The sequence below is a fragment of the Eubalaena glacialis genome, chromosome 6 (assembly GCF_028564815.1).
Source record: "Eubalaena glacialis isolate mEubGla1 chromosome 6, mEubGla1.1.hap2.+ XY, whole genome shotgun sequence".
NCBI lineage: Eukaryota > Metazoa > Chordata > Mammalia > Artiodactyla > Balaenidae > Eubalaena > Eubalaena glacialis.
The window spans coordinates 28,591,714-28,615,923 of record NC_083721.1 but is presented as its reverse complement, the minus strand read 5'-3'; the positions used below and the strand labels follow the sequence as shown (position 1 = coordinate 28,615,923).

The 24,210-nt window shown below is 36.7% G+C and overlaps 1 pseudogene; it reads left to right on the top strand.

Moving 5' to 3' along the window:
* The first annotated feature begins 12,449 nt into the window (after positions 1-12,449).
* LOC133092939 (small ribosomal subunit protein uS2-like) lies at positions 12,450-23,733 on the top strand (annotated as a pseudogene).
* The last annotated feature ends 477 nt before the right edge of the window (positions 23,734-24,210 follow it).

Genomic DNA, 24,210 nt, shown 5'->3' with positions numbered 1-24,210 from the left:
GTCACTTGTCTAGAATTGCATGTTCATGAAGGGTGTCAAACATTGACTTTTAAAATATTCTCCAAAAGGAGTAACATAAAATAGTACAGGATTGAAAGAATGTGTTTCACAACTTTAATTTGTATCCTAGTACCAGGCCATACCATCTATAGTAAGCAATTCGTTTGTTTTTATAAATTCTGAAGTTATCTTGTAAATTGAAAAATTATATTTTCATCCTAAAAGGATTAATTTGTTTAATATAAACAAGAAAGTTAAACTACAATTTTATTAACTTTTTTTAGATAGTTTTATTTCTAATATGTTAGAAGTTGCAAAAATAAAAAGAAGAGAGCTGTGCCTCTCCAAAACTCTCAGCGCCTAGTTGAGGCTTCCCGTGAGACTGCAGCCCCAGCCAACAGCTTGACTACAACCTCATGAGAAACCTTGACCTAGAGGCACCCAGTTGAGAAAGGCCCAGGGTCCCTGATCCACAGAAACTGTGAGATAATAAAAGTCCATTGTTTCAAGCCTTTAAGGCACTTATTGTATAGGAATTTGTTATGCAACCATAGATAACTAATGGAGGAAAGGGGAAAGGCCAAAGATTCTATTGTAATATGGTGTTAAGATCATGGTTTTAGAAGTCAATTTTTCCAATAACTTGGAAACATTTCATTTAAGTAATGTATAATGCTTTCTTGATCAAAAAATATCAAATACTAAAGGGGTATAAAGAGTAAAATTCAGTCTCTCATCTCCCTAAATTCCATGTCCCTCTCCTAAATTAATCATTACGTTATTTTTCCCAGACCCTTTTCTCTGCATTAACATTTTCATATGTAATGTTTTCTTCCACAGAAATAATATGGACTATTCTGCACCTCTTTTTTTTTTTTTTACTTAACCTGTCAAAGATTTTCTCACAGCTGCACATAGATATCTAACTTATTCTTTTACCTTCTCTAGTAATCTACAGCACATCCATAACACAATTTTATTTACCCTGCCCTGTTCTGATGCATATTTGAGTTGTTCCTAGTATTTCACCCTGACCAAAACTGTCATAATTAATAGATTTGTATTTATCTCTTTGTGCTCATGAACTAGCATATTCCTAATATAGACTTGTACATGCGGAGTGTCCAAGGGCATGGGCTTTTTTTTTTTTTTTTATAGATTTCCCAAGCTGTCCTTTATAACAGTAACAATTTACACTGCCCCTGCAGTGTATTAGAACACTGTTTTCCCCACGTCTATGTCAATATGAGATATTTCCCATCTTTTGAACACATTCCACACTCTTCTTCCACCCCGCTGATAAGTGATGCTTTGTATTTCTTCTAATTTCTATAGTTTTGTTTTTAAATTGTTTAGATCTTTAAATCAACTATTAGTTTTTGAATAATGTTTAATTAACTTACAGATCAAATTGGAGGAGATGACAAGAAGAAAACACTTCCAAATCTGAAATAAGTAATATTTTTCAATTGACTTTAAATGTAAACTCTGTTGAATCTCTTATTTCCTTCTTATTAGAATATCCTGCAGTTTTTCTATATAGTTAAGACTCAATGATTGAATTGAATTGATTAAATTATCTTGAGGTTTCATGTCAACAGTCCTTAAATTGTACAGTGGGTACCTATAGCCCAGACCTTGGTTTCTAAATACCATCCTCCACAAAAAAATAATTGGGGTTCCTTAGAAAAATGAATTAGTCAATTCACAGCTGGGGCAGGGAAAGTACAAGATAAGCCTGGAACATCTTGTGACAGAAAGTATGGAAGTGCTCAAGCTATGATGGGGACGTGCCAAAAGGACACAGGAGCTGGCTTGACGGGACTCCAACTGGTCACATTAGAACAATTTAGCCATAAACATGAATAACAATAGTAACTGATTAAAACCTATTGAATAAAATAAGAACCCATGAGTTTATGCTGATATAAATAAATATATGAAAAAATAAATGAAGAAGAAAGGAAAGTTTTTCCTTAAAAGGCCAACTAAATGAGGGGATGACAGAAAATCACCATTCAGCAATCATCATAGCAATGCTTGATTCAGGCAGGAATCATCAGTGAATGCTGAACCTGGTGAGCAAAAGTCTTATGAGGAATGGATTGTATCAGTCAGAGATCTCCAGAGAAACAGAACCAATAGGGAATATATAATATATATAGAGAGAGAGTACATCTCTCTCTCCCTCTCTTCTTTGTATAAAACCCTATAAAGATATATAATCTATTATTTATAATATATATCATATTATATAAATATACACAGTTCTAAAAAAATCCCAGGTTTTCAGATGGTAACTAGACTTGTGCTGATCATTACATAATGTATAAAGATATCAAATCACTATGTAAAACACCTGAAACTAATATGATATTGTAAGTCAATTATACTTCAATAAAAATTTTAATAATAAAAATTATTATTATAAAAAATAATAAAAATTTTAAAACTTAGGTTTTCCTCTTATGGTCTTCAACTGATTGGATGAGCCCCACCCACATTATTGACAGTAATCTTTTTATTTTTTTTAACATCTTTATTGGAGTATAATTGCTTTACAATGGTGTGTTACTTTCTGCTTCATAACAAAGTGAATCAGCTATCCATATACATATATCTCCATATCCCCTCCTTCTTGCATCTCCCACCCACCCTCCCTATCCCACCCCTCTAGGTGGTCACAAAGCACCAAGATGATCTCCCTGTGCTATGTGGCTGCTTCCCACTAGCTATCTATTTTACATTTGAGAGTGTATATATGTCCATGCCACTCTCTCACTTCGTCCCAGCTTACCCTTCCCCCTCCCCTTATCCTCAAGTCCATTCTCTACGTCTGCATCTTTATTCCTGTCCTGCCCCTAAGTTCTTCAGAACCTTCTTTTTTTTTCTTTTTTAGATTCCATATATATGTGTTAGCATACGGTATTTGTTTTTCTCTTTCTGACTTACTTCACTCCGTATGACAGATTCTAGGTCCATCCACCTCACTACAAATAACTCAATTTTGTTTCTTTTTATGGCTGAGTAATATTCCATTGTATATATGTGCCACATCTTCTTTATCCATTCATCTGTCGATGGACACTTAGGTTGCTTCCATGTCCTGGCTATTGCAAGTAGAGCTGCAATGAACATTGTGGTACATGACTCTTTTTGAATTATGGTTTTCTCAGGGTATATGCCCAGTAGTGGGTTTATGCCCAGGGTATATGCCCAGTAGTGGGTTTGCTGGGTCGTACGGTAGTTCTATTTTTAGTTTTTTAAGGAACCTCCATACTGTTCTCCATAGTGGCTGTATCAATTTACATTCCCACCAACAGTGCAAGAGGATTCCCTTTTCTCCACACCCTCTCCAGCATTTATTGTTTGTAGATTTTTTGATGATCGCCATTCTGACTGGTGTGAGGAGATACCTCATTGTAGTTTTGATTTGCATTTCTCTAACGATTAGTGATGTTGAGCATCCTTTCATGTGTTTGTTGGCAATCTGTATATCTTCTCTGGAGAAATGTCTATTTAGGTCTTGTGCCCATTGTTGGATTGGGTTGTTTGTTTTTTTGATATTGAGCTGCATGGGCTACTTGTAAATTTTGGAGATGAATCCTTTGTCAGTTGTTTCATTTGCAAATATTTTCTCCCATTCTGAGGGTTGTCTTTTCCTCTTGTTTATGTTTTCCTTTGCTGTGCAAAAGCTTTTAAATTGCATTAGGTCCCATTTGTTTATTTTTGTTTTTATTTCCAATTATCTAGGAAGTGGGTCAAAAAGGATCTATCCATATACATATATCTCCATATCCCCTCCTTCTTGCATCTCCCTCCCACCCTCCCTATCCCACCCCTCTAGAGTGTTCTGCCTATGTTTTCCTCTAAGAGTTTGATAGTGTCTGGCCTTACATTTAGGTCTTTAATCCATTTGGAGTTTATTTTTGTGTATGGTGTTAGGGAGTGTTCTAATTTCATTCTTTTACATGTAGCTGTCCAGTTTTCCCAGCACCATTAATTGAAGAGGCTGTCTTTTCTCCATTGTATGTTCTTGCCTCCTTTATCAAAAATAAGGTGACCATATGTACGTGGGTTTATCTCTGGGCTTTCTATCCTGTTCCATTGATCTATATTTCTGTTTTTGTGCCAGTACCATGCTGTCTTGATTACTGTAGCTTTGTAATATAGTCTGAAGTCCAGGAGCCTGATTCCTCCAGCTCCGTTTGACAGTAATCTTTATCCAAAGTCAACAAATCATAAATGTAAACGTCTACAAAATATCTTCACAGCAACATCTAGATTATTGTTTGTCCAAACAACTGGGCACCAGAACCTAGCCAAGTTGACACATAAAATTAACTATCACAGAGATATTTATATAATCTCTAAATAACTCACCAGAAACTTATTGATTTTAAAGGGAAAGATAGTAACTTCATAAACACCAACCTATTCATTTTGTCAAACTTAACATCATCAATAATGGGAAAAATCCTCATTGGATAGGAATCCTTGTATTCCTTTCCAAAATGTCTAGTATTATGTAACTATGGGAAAACATCAGAGACACTCAGATTGAGGGATGTTTTACAAAACAATTGACCTGTACTCTTAGAAAATGTTAAGGTCATGAAACAAGACTGAGAAACAGTTCAAGATTTAAAGAGACGTGACCACGAAATGCAATATGCGATCCTGGGTTGGATTCTAGACAGAGGGCGGATCACAGGAGGAGGGCGAACAGGGCTTTAAAGGGTATTAGTCATTAATGGAACAACTTGATGAAACTTTTAAAAGGAATATGTGTAGTTAATAATGTCAAATTCATATGGATTTTCCTGATTTTAATAATTATACTGTGGTCTTTTAAGATCATGCCCTTGTTCTCAGAAAATATATGCTGTTATTTAGGGATCAAGCAGCAAGATGTCTACACTTATCCTCAAAAGGTCAGAAAAAGTTGATAGAGAGAGAGAATGATAAAGTAAATGGTGCTAGTTATAAACAGTTGTTCAATCTGGGTCAAGAATATACGGGAGTTATTCATAAGAGTCTTATAACTTTACACTGTTTGAAATTATATCAAAATATAATTTGCCCAGAAAAGCAATGTTTAGGATTTGTTTCCCGTACTATTGATAATCAATGTTCTCTAAAAGTGGAAATTTTTTTCTCAAAGCATTTGGCTATAGTACTCTCTCTTAGTTACTGAGTTCAACACAAACTCCACTTTTAATTCTCTAAGGAATTTGGGAGCTCTTTCCCACAGTTAAATTTTCATTTGGTACTATAATTACTATGAAACCTATGATTTATAGGTTTCAAATTGCTGCAAATCACAAAGCAACACAAAATCAATTGAAAAGTGTGCAGAATCAGGAGACTAGGCTAATAGTCTAGAGGCATGAGTTTTATTTGACAATTAGCCCTCCTTTACTCATGAATACTGTGGCTCTTAGTGTTCATGAACTATTTTATATACTCTTAACTATTTTTAATTAAAATTGTCATTGCATATGTTGAATTTTAATACAGAAAAGAGAATGAGACTCTAATCCAGGAGGTAATTATACACTCCTCTAGGAGGTATAGATTCACTTAGGAATATTTTTAATTATAAGAAAAACAGAAAGAGAACAGCCCTTACTAGTCCACCCACTGACTAGCTTTCATTGAAAACTCTTTGTTTTTATGTCTAGTAAAACTCAGAAAATAATTGGGGAGAAATAACACATTTTTTCAAATATTAGTTTCACTTTTCATTCCTGGTTCAAATGTGGAAAATTTAAACCAGAAATATTATTTGTTCAATACTGTTAATTAAAACATTCTGTGTCCATGAGTTACACTTTCTGTGAGTTACAGTTTCAGAGACCAAAAATAACAATGGATAAAGAGAGTATATTTTCAGGAATGTAGAGTTTGTTATTTAAAAACAAGAGCAGAAATTTTGACATATTTTTGAAAATGGATAGATCATACTATTTGAAATTATATGGTTATGGTTCTGAATATGAATGCAATTTCTTACATATAAAAATAGTTGTTTCCCTATAAATATTAAGTAAATTGAATTTGTAATTAAAAGACTCCCCAAAAAGAAATCTCCAGTACCAGATGGCTTTACAGAATCCTACCAAACATTAAAGGAAGAAGTAACTCAAAATTTACACAATCTCTTCCAAAAACTAAAAAAGGAGGGGACACTTCCCAACTTATTTTAAGATGCTAGTATTACTCTGATATCAAACAAGAAAAAAAAAAACCAGTTCAAACAAAGAAAATTACAGGCCAATATCTCTCATGAATATACATACAAAAATCCTCAACAAGATATTAGCAAATAGAATTCAGCAATAAATAGAATAATTATACACCATGATCAAGTGTTTATTCCAAGGCTGTAAGGCAGGTTCAATATTTGAAATGAGACAAGAATGCCCACTATCACTACGTCTGTTCAACATTTTATTGGAGGTCCTAGCCAGTGAAATAAAACAACAACAAAAAAATGAGATGCTTAAGAATTGTAAAAAGAGAAGTAAAATTTAATTATTTGCAGTAATATGATTGCTAACAGAAAACACAAAACAATTTATAAACTATTAGAAATAATTGGAGAGTTTAGCAAGATAATAAAGTCAGTTGCATTTCTACAAACACACAGCAAACAACTGGAAAGTTAAAGACAAGATGCCATTTGTAATATGGTCAGAGAATATCATGTATCTAGAAATGAATCTAACAAAACATGAGCAAGACTTCTACAGGAAATTATAAATCTTCATTAAGAGATATTAAAGCAAACAAACATAAATGAAGAGATATATCATGTTTATCAGTAGGAAGAACTATTATTGTAAAGATGATATATTCTCCACATTGATCCTATAAATTCAATGCAAGTTCAATAAATTCCTAAAATGGATTCTCATGAAAATTAACAAAATCTTCCTAAAATTTATGTGAAAGAATAAAAAGTCAAAAGTAGCCAGGCAACTCCTGCAGAAGAAGGGAGAGGAGATATGTCCTCTCAGATATCAGGACTTAGTATAAAGTTATAGTAATTAAGACACTGTGGTAGCAATGGTGTACCCAAGTCAACCAACAGAATAGAATAGATGCGCAGATACACCTAAGAATGTATAAAACTTTGGAATTTGATAGACATGGCAAATGAGATAAGTGGAGAAAGACAGGGCCATCCAATAAAAAGAACTGAAAAAATAGTTACTTGCTTGCCAAAATGATACTTAATACAAAAATGGTACCAAATGAATTAAGAACTTAAATTTAAACATTTGAAGCCTTAGAAGAAAAAAATTAATTGACTATCTTTTACACCTTAAGCTAAGACAAGATTTATTCAACAGTACAGAAAAACTGATTATAAAAGGAAATATTAATAAATTTACACACATTTGAATTAAAAACTTCAGTTTATTAAATAAATCTTAGAGATAATGAGCAGTAAGCAATTACAGACTGGATGAAGATATTTGCAATAAACAGAACAAATAAGGATTTAATAACAAGAATATGTAATTAAGCATAAAATCAATAACAAACTGCAAAGAATTTGATAGTAAAATGGGCAAAAGACAGGAGCAGTCATTTTACAGATGAAAAAACACTTATGTCCATTAAATGTATGAAGAGATATTCAATATCTTTCATCATCAGGGAAATGAAAATACCTAGATATTAATTAGATAACTCTTTATATCACTTTTATTGACACAATAGAAAAATCTGACAATACCAAGTGTTGGAGAGGATGTAAATCCACAGGGTCTGTTATTTTTCACTGGTGGGAATGTGAATTGATTCAAGTACTTTAGAAAACAGTTTGGTATTTTTTCTTAAAGTTGAATATTTACATTCCTTAGGATCCAACAATTCCTCTCCTAGGTATTTATCCAAGAACAACTTTCGCACATGTACAAGGACACATAGTGTATTCTCCAAACAGCAAAAATCTGAAAAGAACCCAAATGTCCATTAACAAGAGATTGTATGAATATACAGTAATATTTGCAGAGTGGAATATTTTAGTCAATATGAATAAACTGTAGTGACATGCATCAATATGGATGAATGTTAGTAATATATTAAATGAAGAACTCAGTTCCAAAATATTTACAAAGCAGTCATAAAGTGAAAACAATGAAAATAAAAATATGCTTTAAAAAAATAGTTGTTTCATGAAGAATTACACTTTAGTAGAAAATATGATTTGGAAATTATTATTCTTTAAATATCATTTATTGCTACTAAAGGAACTTGCAATTTTCTTTAATAGTCTTATAAATTCAGTCCCATCTAGCACAGTGGTGATGTAAAATTTTATCTATTTCATAAATTCTAATTTAAGAAATCAACAAAGTATTGATGTGTTATACTCTGGTGATTAAAAACCTTAATGTCTTTGGCCATGGAAGTAAAATGGGCTCTAATCAAAGCCTAGCATGAAAGGATTAACCATGTTATAGAGGTGATTGTTGTACATTGAAGCATCGGGTTTTCCAACGTAAAAAAGGTACAGTTGTCTACAAGTATTTTGGACAACTATTTGGACAATGGGGTGAAATAACTACAAAGCTATTCTGTTTTTTAAGTATTATTTATTTGGTAGTACTTGTATTTACAGAATACATTCCAAATTTAAAAATACTCCAGGTCCTAAATAAGTTTTAGTTGTCTTTCCATTCTCTGATTAGAAGATTAATCTTGTCAATGTATGAAGTTACCACTTCTTTTACTAAAATGAGTGCCTTGATGAGCCATTATTGTCGTATTTCATTAATTGTAGGGTATCTGTTTTCAAAAAGTTGATAGAATAATGTTCATCCCTTTTCAATACCATGACCTATTTATAACTAAAGGCAAATATTGGAAAGATGGCTGACTGAATCCAACATACTGGCTGAACTCAAAGTACTGTTTGTTAACTGAAACTGTATATGAAATAAACCTATTACTTTAGCCACAGCTATAGCATGCTTTCATAAAATGGCCTGTGGAGAATGGCAGTTGTCTTATGGAGAAATTTCCTATGTAAGATACCTGCTCAACTAGAACTTATTTGCAGTGTTTGCATATAGAGTTACATTTTGAGTCCAAGAACTTCACTCCAGTTTTATGGCTACTGCTCTGATTCAAGCTATTACCAGCTCTTCCTTGGTCTAATGCAATAACCAAACTGATCTCTCCCTCCTTCTTCTCTTGTTCAACTATACTTTATTTCCTATTACCGCCAGAGTAATTTTGTAAACTTTACATCATTCCTGCTCGAAATTCTCCTGTGATTTCCAATGGCAATTAGAAATCAAACCTGCATGATCTGGGCACGATCTCCCTCTTTGGCTTTGGGCCATCTGACTCTGTTCCTCTGAGATGCCACCATGGTTTCTGCTGTAAGTCTTCTGCATCCTTGTCTCTCTGTCCTTCCTCCAGCTCTTCGCAATGCATTCTTCTGCTCAGGATTCAAGTTTCAGCTCAAACATTTCCTTTCCAAATCAATCCCCATAACTCTATCTTGATTCACCCTGCATTGTCTTCAAAATATTTATCACTATCTATCATTATCTTGCTAGTTTCCCCTAATGAAAACATTAGTTCCCTGAGTATTAGGACATTTGTCTCTAAGAAGATGCTTGGAGTAAAAGCAGAACTCAATAAATATTTGTTTTATGAATAAATCTTCAAAATCAGCATCATTTTTTTTTTTCTTCTGGCTAGGAACTATTCCTTTTGGTGAAGCCCTGAAGTTTCATAAACTGCCTCTTGGCTCTACATAAACAAAAACTTCTTTAAAATTAAGATGGGAATCATCAGGGTTTTCTTAATGTTTATATTTTTATTCCTTTTAAAATTAAAAAATATAGAGGTAAAATTCTGTTTTGTGAGTTTAGGGAAAATGTCAAAATGTCTGCTTTGTGTTCAAATACAGCTACAATGGAAATGCGATTGCTCTAGTGTTATGAAGTGCGTAGTGTTATTTTTCTTTAAGCATTTACATAACAGAGATTCTGATCATTGTTGAATTTGCAAACAACACTTAGTGGAGAGAAGGAGATGGCAAAAGGCTATGTCTTGCTTCATTGCAGTGGAATAATATTTAGCCACCGTGTTGTTTAAAACACAGAGCAGGCAGATCATACAGGTCTTCATCTGGGAAATGACATGAGTCAGATTCTAACCATGCCCTGACTGCATAGTCTCCATTGTAATCATAGGTTTAGACAAAACTGAAAACTGTGCACAAGCCTCTTTCAGGTCATTTGAGCATTGCACAGTCAACAGGGAGTATGTGCTAGGCTCAGCTGCCCAAGGAGAGGGGCCCAGTTAGATCCATATCTATATTCCCAATACCTTGCATAGCCCTGGTGATAGATAAGAAATGAACAAATAAACAAATCATATAGGTAAGAACTGATCAGCCTAACATATTATCCGTCATCAATAAATTTAGTTGTTCTAAATTTTCATTTCCAAGTCAGCCATTTTTCTATTTGCAAATACATCCCTCATTCTAATGTTAGCTAAATTGGCTCATTAAGAAAGAAATTTTGCACTTATCCCTTCATCAATATTTATTAAATGATTTTTACTATGCTAGGCAATATAGGTATAATGGAGGGAGCAGGGGGACAGACAGACCTGCCTTCGTGGGACATATGATCATTTAGGGAGAAAAAGTGTGATCAACAATCACCCAAGTATATAATTATGAGCTGTGATAAGTGCATTTAAAGACGCTTATGAGAGTGTGTGGCAAGGACACATGACTTAGTCTGAGGCATCAAAGAAGGCTTTGACAAGAAAGTGACTTTTGAGTTGAGATTGGAAAAACGGTTAAGCATCAAAAGTGAGGAGTTTGGGGACAGTTGTATTTATAGGGAGAGAAGATCATGAACACAGGCCTGAGGTGGAAGAGAAAATGGAATATTGAAAGAAATGAGATAATAGCTGTGTGGCTGGAGATGACACAAGGAAGGAGAGAGACTGGCGTAAAATGGGACTGGAGAGCAAGTCAGGAGATAGATCATGGGGGAGGTGGGATTAGGAGGCATTGTTAACAGACATTGATAAGTTTTATATCTAGATAACAGGATCAGATTTGTGGTACTGTTATTCCTGCAATGTGTTGGAAGTGGGACCAAACGCAAGGCTTCTACTGGAGACTTGGAACATCTCTCAGGCAATGGCAGTGGTGGCAAAGGGAACTAGCTAATGGCATCTGACCTCTTAATCCTACCATTTCCTGGCACACAGATGAACAGGCTCTTACAGTAAGCTAGCAGAAACCTATGCTTATTATAAACCATTGGGGCTGGGGTTAGTGGGGGGAGGTGGAACACAGAGTTTGCCATGATTACACCATCACTGAAAAAGAATTGTTTAATGATGCTATAAACAATTGTAAACGAAATTCATAATGTTAAGGTCTTGTCATAAAATGATTTTCAACTCCAAATAATAATTTTATAGAATTCTCTCTTTGCTACATAAACAGATTTAGTGAGTGTATAGTTTTGATATGTTTAATTTATAGAAGCATAGAATTCAAGCATTTGATTTTACTGTGACCCTCAATGTCCTCCATGACTTTACTACTTGAAATGTGGTCCAGGGACCAACTGCATCATCATCATCATCTAGGAGCATTTGGAAAGTCAGAACCTCGGAATCTCAGCCCCCACCCAAACCTATTGAATTAGAGTCTGCATTTTTAAAAAATCTCCATGTGATTTGTTTACACATTAAAGTTTGAGAAGGATTGCTTTAGAACTTCATTCATGTCCAGTGTAGGAAACTCTATTTGAATAATTGAAAGGGTTAAGTTGTACGATTTTTTGTTCAAGTTCATTAAACATTAATATTCTGCTCTTTCAATAAGGAGCTATTTAACACTGAGTTGTCAGAGTCAAACTGGAAGAGTTTGGCAAATCAAACTTTTAAAATTCCTATTCCTCAAGCTTTTCTCCTCCTTTCCCTTCGATAAGCATGTTATTTATATATACCTATTTAAAATGAACAGTGTGAGATACACAAACATATTTTAATGCCTTCCTGGTAGAGGAATAATGTTATTTCTGGAGTCATACTTTGAACAATGTATTTGTGATAGAAATAAAAAATGTCATAAATATGATAAGAGGGCTTGAGCATGAGAGGGTTCTTTTCCATTCATTTTAGGGTTAGATAACTATTTTGTAAAGCAAAGTTTGTTAATGTTCTTTTTGATTTGGTAAAGCAAAGTCCCAGAGCTTGGACTAGAGCAGATGTTGAGTCAAAAGAATTAAGATATTTCACATCAAAATGAATTTGGATTTGTTATCTTGGTCCTTGTATTTGTGCTCTATTTGTTGCTATGAAAATTATTACAAACTTAATGGTTGGCAATAACACAACTTTATTATCTTATAGTTCTGTAACTTAGAAAACCAACACGGGTCAGCATGAGGGCTCAGTCCCTTTCTGGAGGCTCCAGGGAAGAATGCATCTTCTTGCCCTTTCCAGCATCTAGGGGCCTCCAGCATTCCTTGGTTGTGGCCCCTTTCATCTTCAAAGCCAGTAATGATCAGTGGAGTCTTACTGACATTGCTGTCTCCCTCTTCACTTTTGAAGAGCCTTGTGGTTACATTTGGATCCACCCGGGTAAACCAGGCTACTCTCCCTGCTTTAAGGTCAGCTGATTTGCAACCTTAATTCCTCTTTGCCACATAACATATTCACAAGTTCTGAGGATTAAGACATGGACACCTTGGAGGGACCATTATTCTGCCTACCATGATCCTTGTAGGGAGGAGTGAGTGGCACGACCTGGGGAGAAAAGTAGAGAAGAAATTCTGGAGAGAGATAAGGATTGGGCATCTCCTGGAAAGAGTGGTAGGTCATGTTCTCATGAGAAAGATATCCAGTCAGAGTTTCCCTATAGTAGGAATTGATTGTCAATGAGACTTTCAACTGTTTTTTATGATGGTCTTTAATACCTCACGTTGCATTGATTGTTTTGCCACATATTTCTGCATTTCTCCATTAAACCCTTACATGGAATGAAAAATCTGTTGCTTAGGGTGACTTTTTGGAATGGAGAAAGAGGGTCGGGAAGCCATGGTCAATGGAGCCTGGGGTAAGGCTAAGCTCAGAGGGAACAAGAGCTACAGGGAGAAGATGATAAAAAGGAATAGTGAGTCAAGCCAAGAGCAGAAATTCACAGCAAGAGAGTACAGGAAGCTCACCTCCATTCCCACGCCCTGCCACTCACAGTGTTCAGAGGAGGTGTGTTCATGACAATTCATTTCATCTAAGTAGAAGAGATCATTGATTTAACAAATACAGACGAAGTTCCTCAAATGCGTTAGGCTCTGTGATACAAAGGCACATAAAATATGTCTCTACCTTCATTTTCAAAAGTTACATTACCCCAAAGGACACATCGAAATCAAACCCACAGTGATTATTTTGAAACCCAGACAACTACCAATTTTTACCGAAAACAAGCAAAAAATGTGAACACGAAGCTATGTTTTTGTATAGTAAGTATATACTGTAATTGTACAAAGGCACATAAAATATGTCTCTACCTTCAAAGTGTTTGCCGTCCAAAGGAGAAGACTGACAAGTAAATGCAGTTAAATTATAAGGCAAAGTATGCATAGAGCAATGCGCGGGGAGCATCTGAGAGCACGAGGAGAAACTTCCAAAGCAGATTGCCCTTGCCAGGGAAGGCTTTCCAGAAACGATGTTTGAGCTATGTATGGCAATATGGCTGGGAGATGTGTGTACATGGAGGGACGATGTTGGGCCTTTCAGAAACAGCAAATAGCAATGTGTACAAATGTGCACTCCGAGTATAGATACTAAGGATAGACTCCAATCTTATCTTTGTCACCCATTAATTCTTTCTCGCTTCTGTCGCAATGGTGTAGAGTTTCTCTTCCTGTAAAAATGAATCGCATCTGATCCTATCCACTCCTGCCATCTAAGGGTCTCTAGGATACATGGGTTTTCCTCTTTCCTACTTGAGTCTTCATTCTGTCTCTGGATCCTTTTTTTCTGTCCTTAAACTAGTTCTCTAATGTCTCCCATGTTTAATAATTTTGCAGTCTCTATCCCAGCCCCACACCTTTATTCTGCTGCTTCCTCCTCTCTCTTTCCTTCCCTGTCAAACTTCATGAAAGGACTCTCTGCACTACATTTTTCTCCTTTCTAACATCTTGTTTACCTCCAACTCTTAACTAGCTGAGTTCCAAATGCTCCCTGCAAACCTGCCTAAAACTGCTTCCATCGAAGGTACCAACTTTTTTGTTGAAATCAAACGGTGTTTTTTAGTCACTAATTTTCTGAACTCTGACACATTTGACACTGTGACAAACTTCCTTCTGGGAACACTCTCTTCCTTTCTCCTCAGGGATGACAAGATTCTGATCCCCCACTTCGCTGGCCAAGCCCGCATCCCCTTGTCAGCTTCCTTTTCTTCCACTTCTCCACTAAGAATCCGTGTTCTAATGTACATTTATATACTTTTTTTATTTTAAAGTTTATTCAATCAAATAGATTCCTTGTTGAAAAAAATGTGTCTTAGAATTCACTTTAGTAGGATTCAACTTTAAAAGTTTGCTTCAAATAGACAAGTATTGCTTCAGAGAGATGACATTGTAATGAGAAAAATAAGTGAAGTCCGCAAAGATTACAAATAGCTTTGTTATAAGGAATAGAGTGTGGGAAATATGATGCCTTGTGCTTGTCCGCAGACACATTTTCTCCCAGACATTTCTGTTACTGCTGTTGAAGGAAAGCAAATATGCCAACTTGACTTGAAAAATTCTGTTCAAGAGTGGAGGAACAGGACAGTGCAGTGGAGAGAAGAGGGTAGAAAGTAATTGTGGTTTTGAACTTCACTTTGAAATAATGAGTGGCATAAGAATAATCAATAGTAATGAGCTAACAGTATTTACATACAACTTCTATTTCATGATTTTTTTTAAATTGGGGCAATTTTTCAGAAGAATAAATTAAATTATCAGCATCAAATAAACTGCCATCTCATTTCCTCTTCAATGACTGCGGTTAATTTTTTTTAATTGAAAACATCCTTTAAAAAAGTCAAGAGTATTTTTCTGGTGTTGAGAAATATTTTACTGCTTACAAGGCTCTACCACAGCCCTCTGCCCACAAAAGAGTGGTTTTGAAATAAGAGTTTATTTTCTTAAGAAAAACAAAGTGTTTATACAGAGCTGGCCAAAGCAAGTCTCTACAGGTTGAATAGATTAAAAGGTCGGAGCTATTGGAACCCCAGAGTGTCTTGCACAGGGAATCGAGTGGGAATGAATGGAGAACCTGGGCTTGGGCAATGAAGCAATACTCTGATGGTTAGAGTTATTCCACATATCCTATAGAAACTTGATTATGTAGACACATCTTTGTAGATGGAGACACAATAGTCAAATGGTATAATAGTGTTTACATTTTGACTTAAATTCTACAGAAATGTAGCAGTCACACTAAAGATAAATGGTATTTTACCTAATCTAAGTATTCCCAAAAATGTGTTGGCACCTTACAACTATTTTGTAAAAAGTCATCATTTTTTAACGTTCTGGATAAATTCAATATTTTCTGAAAATATTGGCTCTTTTGAAGTCGAATAATTATATCCTAAATTATTTTGTAAGTATGAATTATTTTTATGTCTGGCTCAGACTGTCTTTTTTCTGTGATTTATTGCGGAATCAAATCTTAGGGGAAGGCTTCGTTCTGGGGAATTATTTATAAAATACATGTGACAAAGGGTTAATATAGTGCTTTTGTAAGTCAGTAAGAGTAGGTATTACTAGTGCTACCATTTATTGATGTGAAGAAATCTTGGATATAATTAGGTTTGGGAGGAAAACTAAGAATTTTTTCAGGGAGTTCTCGATTTGAGCTGCCTGTACAACATACAAGAGATGTTATGTATATAATTATATATCATATTTACATAACTAAAAGGGCATTCAAAAGGTTTTTTTTTTTTTTGCTTATTAAGATTTTACCTTTAATATGCCATGAAAATCTTAACTTTATATTTTTTAAAATATGTTCCCAGGTGCATCTCTCAGGCTTCCAAAGATTGCTCCCATCTTCTTAATGCAATAAAAAGATGCTGGATACATAACAGATTACTGTGCAGTTACTTAAAGTTGTAGTTCTAAGTAACTTATAATGACATGGGAAATACATGTGATATAATTTAAGTGAAAAGCAAGATATATTTTATATAAAGTATGATCACAACTAAGTAAAAAAAACGTTGTATAGAAATAAATATTTGGAAATAAATATACCAGAATGCTAATTAAAAAAATATGCTGGATATAGCTCTATCCTGCTCCTCTTTTTCAAAGTTATTATAATGTCAATGACTTTATTTGTCACACATCTTTATCTAACAAAGGAAAAAAGTTTATAAATGTTAGAAACCTGGGACTTCCCTGGTGGTCCAGCGGTTAAGAATCCACCTTCCAGTGCAGGGGGTGTGGGTTCAATCCCTGGTGGGGGAAATAAGATCCCACATGCCGCGGGGCAACTAAGCCCTGGCGCCACAACTACTGGGCCCACAAGCTCTGGAGCTCGTGCACTACTACTAGAGAGAAGCCCGCGTCCTGCAACTAAGACCCGATGCAGCCAAAAACAAATAAATAAATAAATATTTTTAAAAAAGAAATGCAATTTTAAGAAAATGTCAGAAACATGGTTTTGAAACATTTCCATTAGTTTTTTAATTCAATAAGCATTTTGTGGGTTTAAAAAAGAAAGGCAACTGTTTGAACTCATAGCTTGCTGGTAAACACATTTCTCCTGAGGGAAAAGTAAGAGAGTGAAAGTGACCTTTGCATGTCTTCATTTTCAAAAGTTACATTACCCCAAAGGACACATCGAAATCAAACCCACAGTGATTATTTTGAAACCCAGACAACTACCAATTTTTACCCAAAACAAGCAAAAAATGTGAACACGAAGCTATGTTTTTGTATAGTAAGTATATACTGTAATTGTACAGCTTCTCAAATAATCTAAGAATTGTCTTACATTCAATGGTCAAGACATTTTTTTTTTAATTGGTAATTATTTTCATTTAAAGAGAGTGTTTCCCTTCTCCTTAAATACAAATACTGTATGATTTCACTTAAGCATGGAATCCCCAACAAAAGAAATGAACAAACAGAATTTTTCTGTAAACCTAAAACTGCTCTTAAAAATAAAGCTTATCAGTCATCTTTTTTTAATATTTGGTAAATTAAAAAATACTTCACTGCTCTGTCAGGGTTGTTGAAACCAGCTCATTGACATGATCTCATTACCATATTCTCATAAGACCAACCTGTCACAGGTGCTCTTTGCATCTTCAAAAAGGCTTTTGCTAAGACTCTTCTCATGTGCTGTCAGTGGGTATTGGGCTAGTAGTCACAGGCGTCCCCACTGGCTTCTGCCCAGGTTTCCCTTGTTTAGTTGCAGTAGGAGGTGCAGGTTCTGAAGATGGAGTCCTTGATGCTAGAGCGATGGGTACAGGTGCAGAGGTGGGAGCCAAAGCAGGGACAGAGGTTGGCGCTTGAGCCAAAGCTGCTGCTGTGGCTGAACCACTGCAGCAGTGGTGGCTGGATTTGATCTCTGGGCTGCATGTATCTGGGCCTGCTGTTTCACCGCTTTGGGTTCCGTCACCATAACCATCAGGAAATTTTCCTCATTATGATTATATTCTTTGTGGATAGTATCGTTGTTAAAGATTTTGTCTGCAGAAATTAATTTTTGTCTCACTACACAAAATGCATTGCTCCCCTTCAGTGCTTTTACTGCAAAGCTGCAGCCAACTCCAAAGGGTCTAGTCAGCTGCACTAAGCTGAATTCTGGAACCCAGGCCCTCACTGAGCCTGGAGCCTGCAGCCTAGATCACATTCCCAGGGCCAGACTCCTGCCCCCTTCCCCAGCTCCCCATGTCAGAGTGCACTGTCCAGGTCTCTAGAAAGCTCTCCTTTCCTCAGACCCACTGCCTCATGTGGCCCAAATTATCTTTAAATGATGAAATAGAATCAGTGTTTCTTGGTTTAAAAAGAAAAAGGGAGAAAAACAGTCCTATACTGGTTAGTTCTCATTACCTTAAAGTAAGCTAAAGAGGCATAGTTCACACTGGAGAGATTATATCACACTATTTTTTTTTAAAACAAATTTTAACTATTAAAAATGATTTTAAAACCACCTTTCTGTTCTTGGCATTTGGTACCCGGCAAATGTATACAGTGAAGAGGCTTGTGGAGGAACATTTAATCAAGAGTTCAATTTTGAACAGTCTATGTGTGAGGAACTTGTCAATATCCATGTAGAATTGTTTGTTGAGTAGGCAGATATTAATTTTAGAATTTTTATGGAGAGAGCATGAAAGCTATGGGACTAAATAACATTATCTGAAAAGTGAATATACGTAGAAAAAAAATCTCTGGGGCAGAGAGATGTAGAGAGTGTCAAGGTAAGGCAGAACCAAGTTCCTCAAAGGAGGCTGAGAGGGAGTGGTCAGAGAGATAGAAGAAAATCAAGAGCAAGGAAGGTCTTGACATGAAGTGAAGAAAAGTGTTTCAGGAAGGAAAGGATGATCATTTGTTAAAAAAAAAAAAAAAAAAGCTGTTGGTGGGCCAAAAGCTGCTTATAGGTAAGGCTATATCAGGACTATATCAGAGAAGTGACTATTGGGTTTGGCTGTATGGAGGTAACTGGTGACCCTGAATAAACAGTTCTTGTGGAGAAAAGGAGACAGGAGGCAGATTGGAATAGGTTCAAGGGAGCGTGGGAAAACTGGAGTTGTAGACAATGGGTAGAGGCAATTGTTTTTAAGAGCTTTGGCTGTAAGTGGGAGCAGAGAAATGGAAAATGTTGCTGAAAGAGATGTGGAATCAAGGTGAATTTGTTGTCCTTTTTTTTTTCCTTCTTTTTTTTATGGAAAAGAGAGGGGACAATTGCTGGAGTGAAGTCTGAGCAGGTGAGAGGTGATGAGAGGCAGTACACAAGAGGAGGAGTTGACCTTAGGACCAGGGACGGTCCATCATGTTTAACTACAAAAGGGAATATAGGATATGTGAGTACAGATGCAGGTTGGAAGATTGGTATTTTTTCTATGAAATAGGAAACAAGGCCATCAGTTTAAAATGATGGGAGGAGGTGCTGGAGGCTTTTGTAGAGAGGAGAACGTGTGAAATGGTTATGAGAGAGTGGGAGATGGAACTGTCTTGGAGAGATCTCACAAACTCTCCTCTTAGGCAAGTCAGATACCTATACAGGAAATTCAGACTGATAAAATAGTTTGGGGTCTTTTTGTAAATTTCATTTCATTGAAAAATTGAGAAATCCCAACTAGTTTCCATTCTTCATGAACTGCATCCAGAAGTACGAGGCTTCAAAATTTACCTTCTTCATTGTCCCACAGAATTTCAGGGTTTCAGTTTACTTCAACTAAGAATACAGCCCCATTTAAATTTATTTCTATTTAAGCCTATAATTATAGAGCAATTCAAGAAACCACCAAGATGTTTGAGTTATACAGAGGTACCCTGCTTCCGAGGATTGGCTGATTGAAACCACAGCCTGAGACAAAGGGTCACATCCCTGACCCACAGTTGACCTGACATGTAAGACAAGATATCAAATTATCACAGAGCTCTTCGAATGAGGAAATCCTTCATTATAATATACCAGAATAATGATCATTTAAACTTGGATAATGTTAATGGTTTGTTACAACATCTGTCAGTGACCACCTCATACTAACAAAAAACAAGAGACAAAAATAAAACTTTCTCTATTTATAATGTTTGGAAGAAAAAATATCACTTTTCCTTTACCTTCCAGGTTGTTGGCTGGATCTCTGTAACAAAAGACAGATTAATTGAGAAAAGCATATAAATTTATTTAATGTAAGTTTTGTGTGACACAGGAGCCTTCATAAGGAAGTAAAGACCCAAAGAAGCAGTTAAACCTAAGTGTTTTTATGCTGAGTTTGATGAAGAGTGGAAAGATGAGAAAAGATATGACAGGACAAAGGGTGTGAGGTAACTGTAGTCAAATGGGGGAAACTTAGCAAGACCGGTCCATTCACGTTCAGAGATAAGGCTGCTCCTTTCCTCCTACTATAGAAAGGGCACCTCTCACTTGAGGGCCTTATGACTTGTTTCAGGGGAGAAGGGGATGGAGAGTCCTTCCAGCACCTTCCATTTCTCAAATTCCTTCAACTTAAAATATTCAATATACAATGGTGCCATATTTGGGGTTAGCACATTCTAAACCCCATCAGTAATAATACTTTCCCTTTATTCCAGAAGAGCTTCAATAATCAAAATAATCCTGGGACTTCCCTGGTGGCGCAGTGGTTAAGAATCTGCCTGCCAATGCAGGGGACACGGGTTCGAGCCCTGGTCCAGGAAGATCGCACGTGTCTTGGAGCAACTAAGCCCATGTGCCACAACTACTGAGCCTGCACTGCAGAGCCCGTGAGCCACAGCTACTGAGCGCAAGTGCCACAACTACTGAAGCCGACATGCCTATAGCCCGTGCTCTGCAACAAGAGAAGCCACCACAATGAGAAGCCCACACACCACAACCAAGAGTAGCCCCGGCTCGCTGCAACTAGAGAAAGCCCGTGCCCAGCAAATGGCTTGGTTGCAAAGACCCAACGCAGCCAAAAATAAATTAATTCATTAATTCGTTAAAAGAAAAAAAACTCTGTAGGAGGTGCTTTACCTATTTACAAAAAAAAAAAAAAATCCTGAGATTGTGACACAAAATGTGATTTTTAAAAGTATTTTAGGTTAAGAAACCAGAGCAAGTAGTTTCATAAATACAGTGAAATGCTGAACTTGATCAAAGTTTCCAGACACTGTAAGTTATTTAAATAAAGATAATAATACCCAAAATAGACAGAATAAAATAAGACCAAACATTACTCTTGATTAATGGGAGTATAAATAAGGTAACCTCTGAGGAAGATTTCGTGAAATGGCAGTGACTGCTATTACTACGCTTATTAATTGAGAAGCAACAGTTTCTTAAATTAAATAACTAAAAGCAATGTTCACTATGTCAACAGTGAAAACTGACAAAAATTAAAATATTAAATGTCAACAAATCCTAAACACTGACTGTTTTTTTTAATTAAGTTTTAAAATATACTTAAATGACAAGATATTTAGTTCCGATAGAATAGTTTTAAATCTTGCATTTAACTATTATGTGTGTCTACAAGTTTAGAAACATACAATTAGAAATGATTTGATTAGGCTTCTGGGTTCAGCTCTGACAGACGAAAAATTTGGAAGTTGTCACTGCTGTCCTTACAATAAGAAAAGGCTGGATCAACTGAAAATCCATGACTATTCTTGAACACGTCAGAGAACTGAGGTTGCAGGGCAAATTACCAGGCAGAAATCTGAAGGGACAAGTTCATGCAGAGACGCACAGGTGAGACTTGCTGACCTGAAGCGGAAGCTGCTGGAGCCATAAACCGGCAGGAACACAAACAGTAATTCTGGTGAATATCTGGCTGGAAGCAGAACGTGCATTAAGATAAGAGCGAGAGGGCTTCCCTGGTGGCGCAGTGGTTGAGAATCTGCCTGCCAATGCAGGGGACACGGGTTCGAGCCCTGGTCTGGGAAGATCCCGCATGCCGCGGAGCAACTAGGCCCGTGAGCCGCAACTACTGAGCCTGCGCGTCTGGAGCCTGTGCTCCGCAACAAGAGAGGCCACGATAAGTGAGAGGCCCGCGCACCGTGATGAAGAGTGGCCCCCACTTGCCACAACTAGAGAAAGCCCTCGCAAAAAAAAAAAAAAAAAAAAAGATAAGAGCGAGAGACTTCTCGGGCTGCAGCCTTAAGAGGGTCCCTACATTTTCATGGACTTTGTGTCTGGTACCTCCACTAGGTTCTCACCATGAAGATCCAAGAAAGATCCCTTTGGCTCTCGGGGGGAAGGGAAGAGTAATCATTGTGAAATAAACCAACACTTGAACCATAATGAAGGATACTCTCCTGGCAAAAGGACTTTTTCAGAGCCTTATCCCAGCTGGTGGAAGGGAACCCCTCCCATTCCACCCCCTTCCAGGCTTCCTGTTTCACCTGAAGAGGGAAAACAAAAACAAAAAACAAAAGCATAGTCAACAGGGATCAGAGGTTCAAGGAAATAGACTGGGAAGGCTGCACCAGGGAAGGGAGTGCAGGGCAGTGGGTAGGGGAAGCTGTACCATGGAGAAACACCTGTGAAGGTCACAGTCCAAGATCAAGGCCGATTAAAACACTGAAATTTAATTGAAAGATTATAGAACGCTCCCCCTTGCCCACACCATACTACCACACCAACAGGGCTCCAGTAAAACAGTAGTTTACACTTCTAAGTCCTACAAGAAGCAGACTCTCTCTGAGGAGGCATTCTCAGGGAAGCCCAATGTCAAGAGGAAAAACAAAGCAAGGACACTAGAGGAATTCGAATCTTCTAGAACCTATTGCTACAGCAAAAGTTAACATAAATCTTCATACTAAAACCCTATTTACCTCATTCTAATTATTCGTACATATCATATTCACCATTCAACAAAAAATTATAAGGCCTGCCAAAGGCAAGAAAAAGCAGACTGAAGTGACAGAGCAAGCATTAGAACCAGACTTAGACGTGACACAGATTTGGGGATTATCAGACAGAGAATTGAAAATAACTGTGATTAGCCTTTATGTGCTACCCAGAGAGGGGTCCATACAGCATTGTTCTGGGTTCTGTTGTAACTTAGAGGGAAACTTTCACAATGTCCAGAGCCCTCAATGTCCTGCAAATAAAGAGGAAGAGTTCCTCAAATTCCTTGCAGCAGGAACACTTAGGTGGTACCAACCTTGACTTCTAAATGGAATAGTCCATCACCAAAGGTAAAGTGATAGCATCTACCTCATAAATCTGAAGAAAATCTGAGAGAAGCTTCTGCCGGCAGCTGGTGCCATTGTTGCCTTTGAAAACCCAGCTGATGTCAGTGTCGTATCATCCAGCAATATTGGCCAGTGAGCTGAGCTGAAGTGTTCTGCTCTATTGCTAGCTGCCTTACTCCTAGAACTTGGAACTAGATCCAGGAAGCCTTACTGGAGCCTAGAGACTTTTGGCGGTTACTGATCCCAGGGCTAACAACCAGCCTCTCACAGAGGCATCTCCTGCCTACTATTGCTCTGTGTGACACAGACTCTCCTCTGTGCTATGTGGACATTGCCACCCATACAAGGGAGCTCGCTCAGCAGGTCTGATGTGATGGATGCTGTTCCAGAAGTTCTACGCGTGCATGGCACCATCTCCCAGGAACACTCATGGAAGGTCATGCTTGATCTCTACTTCTACAGAAATACTAAAGAGGTTGAAAAGGAAGAGGAGGATGCTGCTGAAAAGGCTGTGACCAAGGAGAAATTTCAGAGTGAATGCACGGCTCCAGCTCCTGAGTTTACTGTTACTCAACCCGAGGTCGCAGGCTGGGCTGAAGGCATGAAGTTTCCTCCTGTGCCTTTTCAGCAGTTTACTGCTGAAGACTAGTCTGCAGCTCCCACTGCCCAGGCCATTGGGCATGTAGGAGCAACCACTGAGTGTTCCTCAGCTGTTCATCTACAGATTCTTAAACAGAAAATGGAAATAAGCTTGTTGGAAAATAAACAGTTTCTGAAAAATTTTTTAATAAAACAAAATAACTATGATTAATATGGTAAGGGCCCTAATGAAAAAAAAAATGGACAACATGCAAGAACAGAGAGGTAGTGTAAGCAGAGAGATGAAGAATCTAAGAAAGAATCAAAAAGAAATGTAAGAAGTCAAAAAACACTGTAACAGAAATGAAGACTGCTTTCTGTGGGCTCATCGGTAGATGTGACATGGCCGAGGAAAGAGTCAGTGAGCTTGTAGATCAATAGACATAGTTTAGTTAAAGAATCTAAAGGTTGGAAGAGACATTAAAAGTTATCTAATATATCTTCTCATTTTCCTTCTGAAAATTTGGATTAAAAATACATTCTCTTTTCTGATGGTATGCCAATGACGTAAATAATTATCTAACTCTTGCCATCAAGACTATTGCAAATAGAAGCGTATCATTTTGACACAACTAACACAGATGTAACAACTTTCGGCATTTAAATACCATTTGCCTATAAAGAACAATGCAACACACAAGTTATAAAC